Raw genomic sequence first — 7634 nt, forward strand, 5'->3', positions numbered from 1 at the left:
AATTTGGTTTGGTTTTTAACCGTATGGTCCACTTAGGAGCCTACAACAAGTCACAGTGAAACATGAGCATTTTTAACCATTACATTTTTTATTTTTTTTTGTATACAATCTACATTAACAATCTAAATGGACCAAAAAGAGACAATAGAAAAAACTGTCAATGCAATGTGAGAAAATGATAGTAACTCGTCTGGCCCTAATTCAGGTTAATTGTTTTTTTTCCAGACCCCCCTCCACACACACACAGGCTGTGCTGGCTCACAGAAAGAGTGGGTTATCGTCATTTTGGTCAAGGCTCTCTATGGCAGTTTCAGCAACTGAGGTAGCTGACTTAAAACCTGTTAGGGATAGGGGGCAGTATTTCAACGGCCGGATAAAAAACGTACCGATTTAATCTGGTTACTACTCCTGCCCAGAAACTAGAATATGCATTTAATTAGTAGATTTGGATAGAAACCACTCTAAAGTTTCTAAAACTGTTTGAATGGTGTCTGTGAGTATAAGAGAACTCATTTGGCAGGCCAAAACCTGAGAAGATTCCATACAGGAAGTGCCCTGTCTGACAATTTGTTGTCCTTCTGTAGCATCTCTATCGAAAATACAGCATCTGTGCTGTAACGTGACATTTTCTAAGGCTTCCATTGGCTCTCGGAAGGCGCCAGAAAGTGGAATGGGGTGTCTGCTGTCTCTGGGCGAAGAACAGCAGGATAATTTGTTAGTGGTCAGCCTGGGAACAGTGACACTGGAGATGCGCGTCCATGAGACTACTCCATTTTTTTCTTTCAGCCTTTGAATGAATACAACGTCGCCCGGTTGGAATATTATCGCTATTTTACGAGAAAAATAGCATAAAAAAATTGATTTGAAACAGCGTTTGACATGCTTCGAAGTACGGTAATGGAATATTTTGACATTTTTTTACACGAAATGCTCTCGCGCGTCACTCTTCGGCTAGTGACCTGAACGCATGAACAAAACGGAGCTATTTGAATATAACTATTGATTATTTGGAACCAAAACAACATTTCTTGTTGAAGTAGAAGTCCTGGGAGTGTATTCTGACGAAGAACGGCAAAGGTAATCCAATTTTTCTTATAGTAATTCTGAGTTTAGTGAGCAACAAACTTGGTGGGTGTCAAATTAGCTAGCCTGTGATGGCCGAGCTATCTACTCAGAATATTGCAAAATGTGCTTTCACCGAAAAGCTATTTTAAAATCTGACACCACGATTGCATAAAGGAGTTCTGTATCTATAATTCTTAAAATAATTATTATGTTTTTTGTGAACGTTTATCATGAGTAATTTAGTAAATTCACCGGAAGTTTGCGGTGGGTATGCTAGTTCTGAACATCACATGCTAATGTAAAAAGCTGTTTTTTGATATAAATATGAACTTGATTGAACAAAACATGCATGTATTGTATAACATAATGTCCTAGGAGTGTCATCTGATGAAGATCATCAAAGGTTAGTGCTTCATTTAGCTGTGGTTTTGGTTTTTGTGACATATATGCTTGCTTTGAAAATGGCTGTGTGTTTATTTTTGGCAGGGTACTCTCCTGACATAATCTAATGTTTTGCTTTCGCTGTAAAGCCTTTTTGAAATCGGACAATGTGGTTAGATTAACGAGAGTCTTGTCTTTAAAATGGTGTAAAATAGTCATATGTTTGACAAATTTAAGTTATAGCATTTTTGAGGTATTTGTATTTTGCACCACGCTCTACCATTGGATATTGGTGAGGCGTTCCGCTAGCGGAACATCTAGATGTAAGAGGTTATAAAGGTTTGATTGATTTACTTAAAGAAGATCTTGTCTGCTGATTTCTACTGATTTCACCAATAAGCCAATGATTGACAAGGAACCTACCCCGACAACGTCTGTCCCTAAAAGGTTAAATGAGTAAGCAGCTTATGTGCCAAAAGCTGCAAAACATTATCAGGCAGCTGGTGCTCATAGCAAGTCTCACCAGACAGCTTCAGTCCATATTGAATGTACCGGATGGAGTTAAGGGTCTGCAAGGACATCCAATTAATACGTTTGCTTTTTACCACACTCATCTGGCTGAATACTCTCTCGACTTCAGCATTTGAGTGTGGCAAGGGCAACACAGACACAGCAGCCATGGCAAGTTCTTGAAACGGGTTGATATCAGCTGCATCCCTGAACTTCCAAATCTCACTCCAGAAGCCCAGTGTGTTTTTTGTCTCATTCCATTTACTAAGATGGATGGCACACCATTGCTGGACAATATTGTCTATCGCTGCAGGGGAGTAGCCAAGGAGCTTGGCTATTTTTTCTATTTCTCCAGGGCTCTTATTGTGCTTTAGAGTTTCCTCCATATTGAAAACTGACATGTACTGCAAGGCTTCGATGTTGTCCGGCAGTCTCACCCTCAACTCATTAGTGAGGGAGATGGTGAAGGCTACACACTGCTTTCAGATATTGTTTTCATCCTCAGGCGTGTAATAAAGATAATCTAACGTTTTACCTAATGATATATAAGGAGGGCATTTGCACAACATGTTTCACAACAGCACACAACAAAATTCCAGAGACATATTGAGCGACCAACTGATACCAATCACGACCACACCCAGAGACAGATGGCTGACTTAAGCCCTAGCCACACGAACTGACCACTGGTGTAAAGAACAACATTCCATGAATATCGCAAGCACCCAGACACGAATTACCAGAAATACACACACACACACACACACACACTTAGGTGTGTTGGACTCCGAGGACAAAGGACACTGCCAAGGGCCAATGGGAAGTCGACACCACCTGGAGAGTGGACCGTCCCTCCACTCATCGACCAGTCAGGAGAGCGGACCTACTAGACTCAACGTCAACACACTGTTATTTCATTGTATAAATTGGATGTACACTATGTTTCGGGGCTCTCTTCTGCTAGTTCCCTATGCGCTAAACGAAGGAGTCCGTGCACGCTCAGCCAAATATCTTTGTCTCATAATAAACTGCCTTAACATAAACTGAATCCACCTGGTACAGCGTCTTGACTTGGTCTCCTTCTCAAGTAATTGATCATCAACAGGCGCAAGGTGGAGCTCAGCTGCCTTTGACTCAAAAAGTTAACCAAGGTACGGTTTGGGACTGATGTATCCATCTTTTGGCCCTTTGAGTACATCAAAATTTGCCAGTGGATTCAGCACCATGCTGCTCACAGACTTGATCAGGCTAACCAAGCTGTCAAGTAGCTTAAGAGGATCTACGTGCTCTTCGTCAAAAGCCTTGACGGCCAACTGTACCTCACCCAGCACTGACATCAAAAAAGTCAGATACAATATGTTTTGAGGATCACTGTACATGGAGTATAAAACCTCAGCCATGTAGCAGTGTTCACTGGACTTGGTGACTGAGAAATGCAGCCTAATCTCCTCCCACTGGTCCAAAATGTGTGAAACCGCAGGTTCAATGGAGAGCCAACGTGTGGCACACACCTTGGTTATCTGTAAAGGTTTCTCCCCACAGATGATGGTCTCATATAGGGCCTTGTAGGCCTCCCTGCACTTTGGAGACACTGAAAACCAGTTATAAGTCTCTCGTACCAAGTACTCCACACTACGGGGGATGGTGTCATTGGAAGCATGACTTACAGCAAGCTGCAGAGAGTTGCACACACAGCAAATAAGAACCAGATATTTGAGGCCATACTCCTCCTTCAGCACTTTATGGACCCCATTGTTAATCTCCGTCATAACAGAGGCATTGTCAGTCCCTATCCCCAGGAGTTTCTCTTTAAGACAACACTTAGAGGAAAGCCACAACAGTACGGGCTATAGATTTGGCATCTCCTCCCTCGAACTCAACAAGCCCCAGAAATGTTGATGCAATTGTCTTCTTGGTGTCACTAAAGTACCTTATCACAACCCCCAGGTACTTAGAAACACTTACATCCGTGGACTCATCGAGGAGGAGGCTGAAACGCTGGTCACCCACATCTGCGACCAACTTTTTCATAAAGTATGGTACTACAACACCATTAATATTTTCTGTGCACTTTGTCCTGTGAATTTTGAAGTGGGTAGCAGCAGTGGAGTCTGAGAAAGCAGCTCTACATGCTCCTCCAATATGATCACATGCCAGCATGGAACAGTGTTCAGTGATACCTAATGCCATGGTGGCCTCAGCCTTTTTTGCAGAGTCAATTTTTTTAACCATAAATGGCAGCTTGTTTTGGGTGGAACTTTTATAAGGCTTTGCCTTTTTGAGTATGTTTTCAAGTTGTCATGTGTTTTTTTACATCACTAAGTTTGGCGTAGATATCAGCCTTACAATACAGGCAGTATGCCCATGTATCATCTCCAATACACGGCTTCAACCAGCCTTTGAATTCAGGGTTTGATTCCCACTCCTTTCTGTATTTTTGAGTGTACAGTTTAGACTGAGACATGGTGTGCTAGCCAGCTAGATGTATTAGCTTTTGTCACAGATAGGCACACACACAGTGGACAAGGTGAGTAAGTGACTGAGGCTGTGTGAGTCAAATGCAGTGATTTATTTTTGTGCAGTGATTTATTTTAGACAAAGAACATTTTACATTTACATCCCGCCCTGAATGTAAGCCAGGCCAGAATGAGCCAGCATCGGCTTCCCGCATGCGCGATTCATTTGCAGTCTGGACGCGGAGGGGTGAACATCTCCTGCTCTGACTGCAGCTGGGAGGGACAGCTGCACGAGGACTGGGCCGCCTGTGAGTGCTTTGAGACAGGGGTGGGGCCCACGGAAGCACCCGCTGCTTGTTGAGAAGAGTAATAACGATACGTGCTTTCATGTCAGAGTCTCCAAAAGTTTACAATAACACCAGAAAAAGTCGCTAGATATGTCACTAGTCAATTATTATTTATTTTTTTATGTGTCGCTAGAGGGGTCTGAATACTCGCTAAATATAGTGGCAAAGTCGCTAAGTTGGCAACACTGGGTGGAAGCCACTCCTCAGTTAACCTCTCTTGGGTAGGGGACAGTATTTTCACGTCCGAATGAAAAGCGTACCCAAAGTAAACTGCCTGTTACTCAGGCCCAGAAGCTAGGATATGCATATAATTGGTAGACTTGGATAGAAAACACTCTAAAGTTTCTAAAACTGTTGAGTGGTCCCTTGAGGGGCCCAGCCAGAGCAGACTTCAACCCAATAGAACATCTCTGGAGAAACCTGAGAATAGCTGTGCAGCATCGCTCCCCATCCAACCTGACAGAGCTTGAGAGGATCTGTAAAGAACACAGTGTCTGTGTTCTTTTCCCCATCTTAATGTTCTTTTATTGGCCAGTCTGCGATATGGCTTTTTCTTTGCAACTCTGCCTAGAATAACAGCATCCCGGAGTCACCTCTTCACTGTTGACGTTGAGACTGGTGTTTTGCGGGTACTATTTAATGAAGCTGCCAGTTGAGGACTTGTGAGGCATCTGTTTCTCAAACTAGACACTAATGTACTTGTCCTCTTGCTCAGTTGTGCACCAGGGCATCCCACTCCTATTTCTATTCTGGTTAGAGCCAGTTTGCACTGTTCTGTGAAGGGAGTAGTACACAGCGTTGTATGAGATCTTCAGTTTCTTGGCAATTTCTCACATGGAATAACCTTAATTTCTCAGAACAAGAATAGACTAACGAGTTTCAGAAGAACGTTTTTTGTTTCTGCCAATTTGAGCCTGTAATCAAACCCACAAATGCTGATGCTCCAGATACTCAACTAGTCTACAGAAGGCCAGTTTTATTGCTTCTTTAATTAGGACAACAGTTATAATTAAGTGCTAACATACAGTTGAAGTCGGAAGTTTACATAGACCTTAACCAAATACATTTATACTCAGTTTTTCACAATTCCTGACATTTAATCTGAGTAAAAATCCCCTGTCTTAGGTCAGTTAGAATCACCACTTTATTTTAAGAATGTGAAATGTCAAAATAATAGTGGAGATAATTATTTATTTCAGCTTTTATTTCTTTGAATTTCTTTAAATTGTTTGACTTGGGTCAAACATTTCAAGTAGCCTTCCACAAGCTTCCCACAATAAGTTGGGTGAATTTTGGCCCATTCTTCCTGACAGAGGTGGTGTAACTGAGACAGGTTTGTAGATCTCCTTGCTTATACACACCTTTTCATTTCTGCCCACAAATTTTCTATGGGATTGAGGTCAGGGCTTTGTGATGGCCACTCCAATACCTTTACTTGGTTGTCGTTAAGCCATTTAGCCACAACTTTGGAAGTATGCTTGGGGTCATTGTCCATTTGGAAGACCCATTTGCGACCAAGCTTTAACTTCCTGACTGATGTCTTGAGATGTTGCTTCAATATATCCACATAATTGTCCTTACTCATAATGCCATCTATTTTGTGAAGTGCACCAGTCCCTCCTGCAGCAAAGCACCCCCACAACATGATGCTGCCACCCCCGTGCTTCACGTTTGCGATGGTGTTCTTCGGCTTGCAAGCCTATCCCTTTTTCCTCGAAACATATGGCCAAACAGTTCTATTTTTGTTTCATCAGACCAGATGACATTTCTCCAAAAAGTACGATCTTTGTCCCCATGTGCAGTTGCAAACCATAGTCTGGCTGTTTTATGGCGGTTTTGGAGCAGTGGCTTCTTCCTTGCTGAGTGGCCTTTCAGGTTATGTCGATATAAGACTTGTTTTACTGTGGATATACATACTTTTGTACCTGTTTCCTCCAGCATCTTCACAAGGTGCTTTGCTGTTGTTCTGGGATTGATTTGCACTTTTCGCACCAAAGTACGTTCATCTCTAGGAGACAGAATGCGTCTCCTTCCTGAGCGGTATGATGGCTGCGTGGTCCCATAGTGTTTTGTTCTTGCGTAGTATTGTTTGTACAGATGAACATGGTACCTTCAGGCATTTGGAAATTGCTCCCAAGGATGAACCAGACTTGCGGAGGTCTACAATTTTTGGGGGGTCTTGGCTGATTTATTTTGATTTTCCCATGATGTCAAGCAAAGAGGCACATAGTTTGAAGGTAGGCCTTGAAATACATCCACAGGTACACCTCCAATTGACTGAAATGATGTCAATTAGCCTGTCAGAAGCTTCTAAAGCCATGACATAATTTTATGGAATTTTCTAAGCTGTTTAAAGACAGTCAACTTAGTGTATGTACACTTCTGACCCACTGGAATTATGATAGTGAAATAATCTGTCTGTAAACAATTGCTGGAAAAATGAGTTGTGTCAGGCACAAATTAGATGTCCTTAACCGACTTGCCAAAACTATAGATTGTTAATAAGAAATTTGTGGAGTAGTTGAAAAACAAGTTTTAATTACTCCGACCTATGAGTATGTAAACTTCCGACTTCAACTGAAATTGCAAAAGGGTTTTCTAATGATCAATTAGCCTTTTAAAATGATCAACTTGGATTAGCTAACACAACATGCCATTGGAAAACAGGAGTGATGTTTGCTGATAATTGGCCTCTGTACGCCTATGTAGATATTTCATAAAAATCAGGCGTTTCCAGCTACAACACAACTCTGCTATCATCATTATCATAAAAAGACAGTACTGTGCAGCCGTCTTCATCGACCTGGCCAAGGCTTTCGACTCTGTCAATCAAGGTATTCTTATCGGCAGACTCAATAGCCTTGGTTTCTCAAAT

Source organism: Salmo salar, chromosome 01, assembly GCF_965601325.2.
Source record: "Salmo salar chromosome 01, fSalSal1, whole genome shotgun sequence".
NCBI classification, from domain to species: domain Eukaryota; kingdom Metazoa; phylum Chordata; class Actinopteri; order Salmoniformes; family Salmonidae; genus Salmo; species Salmo salar.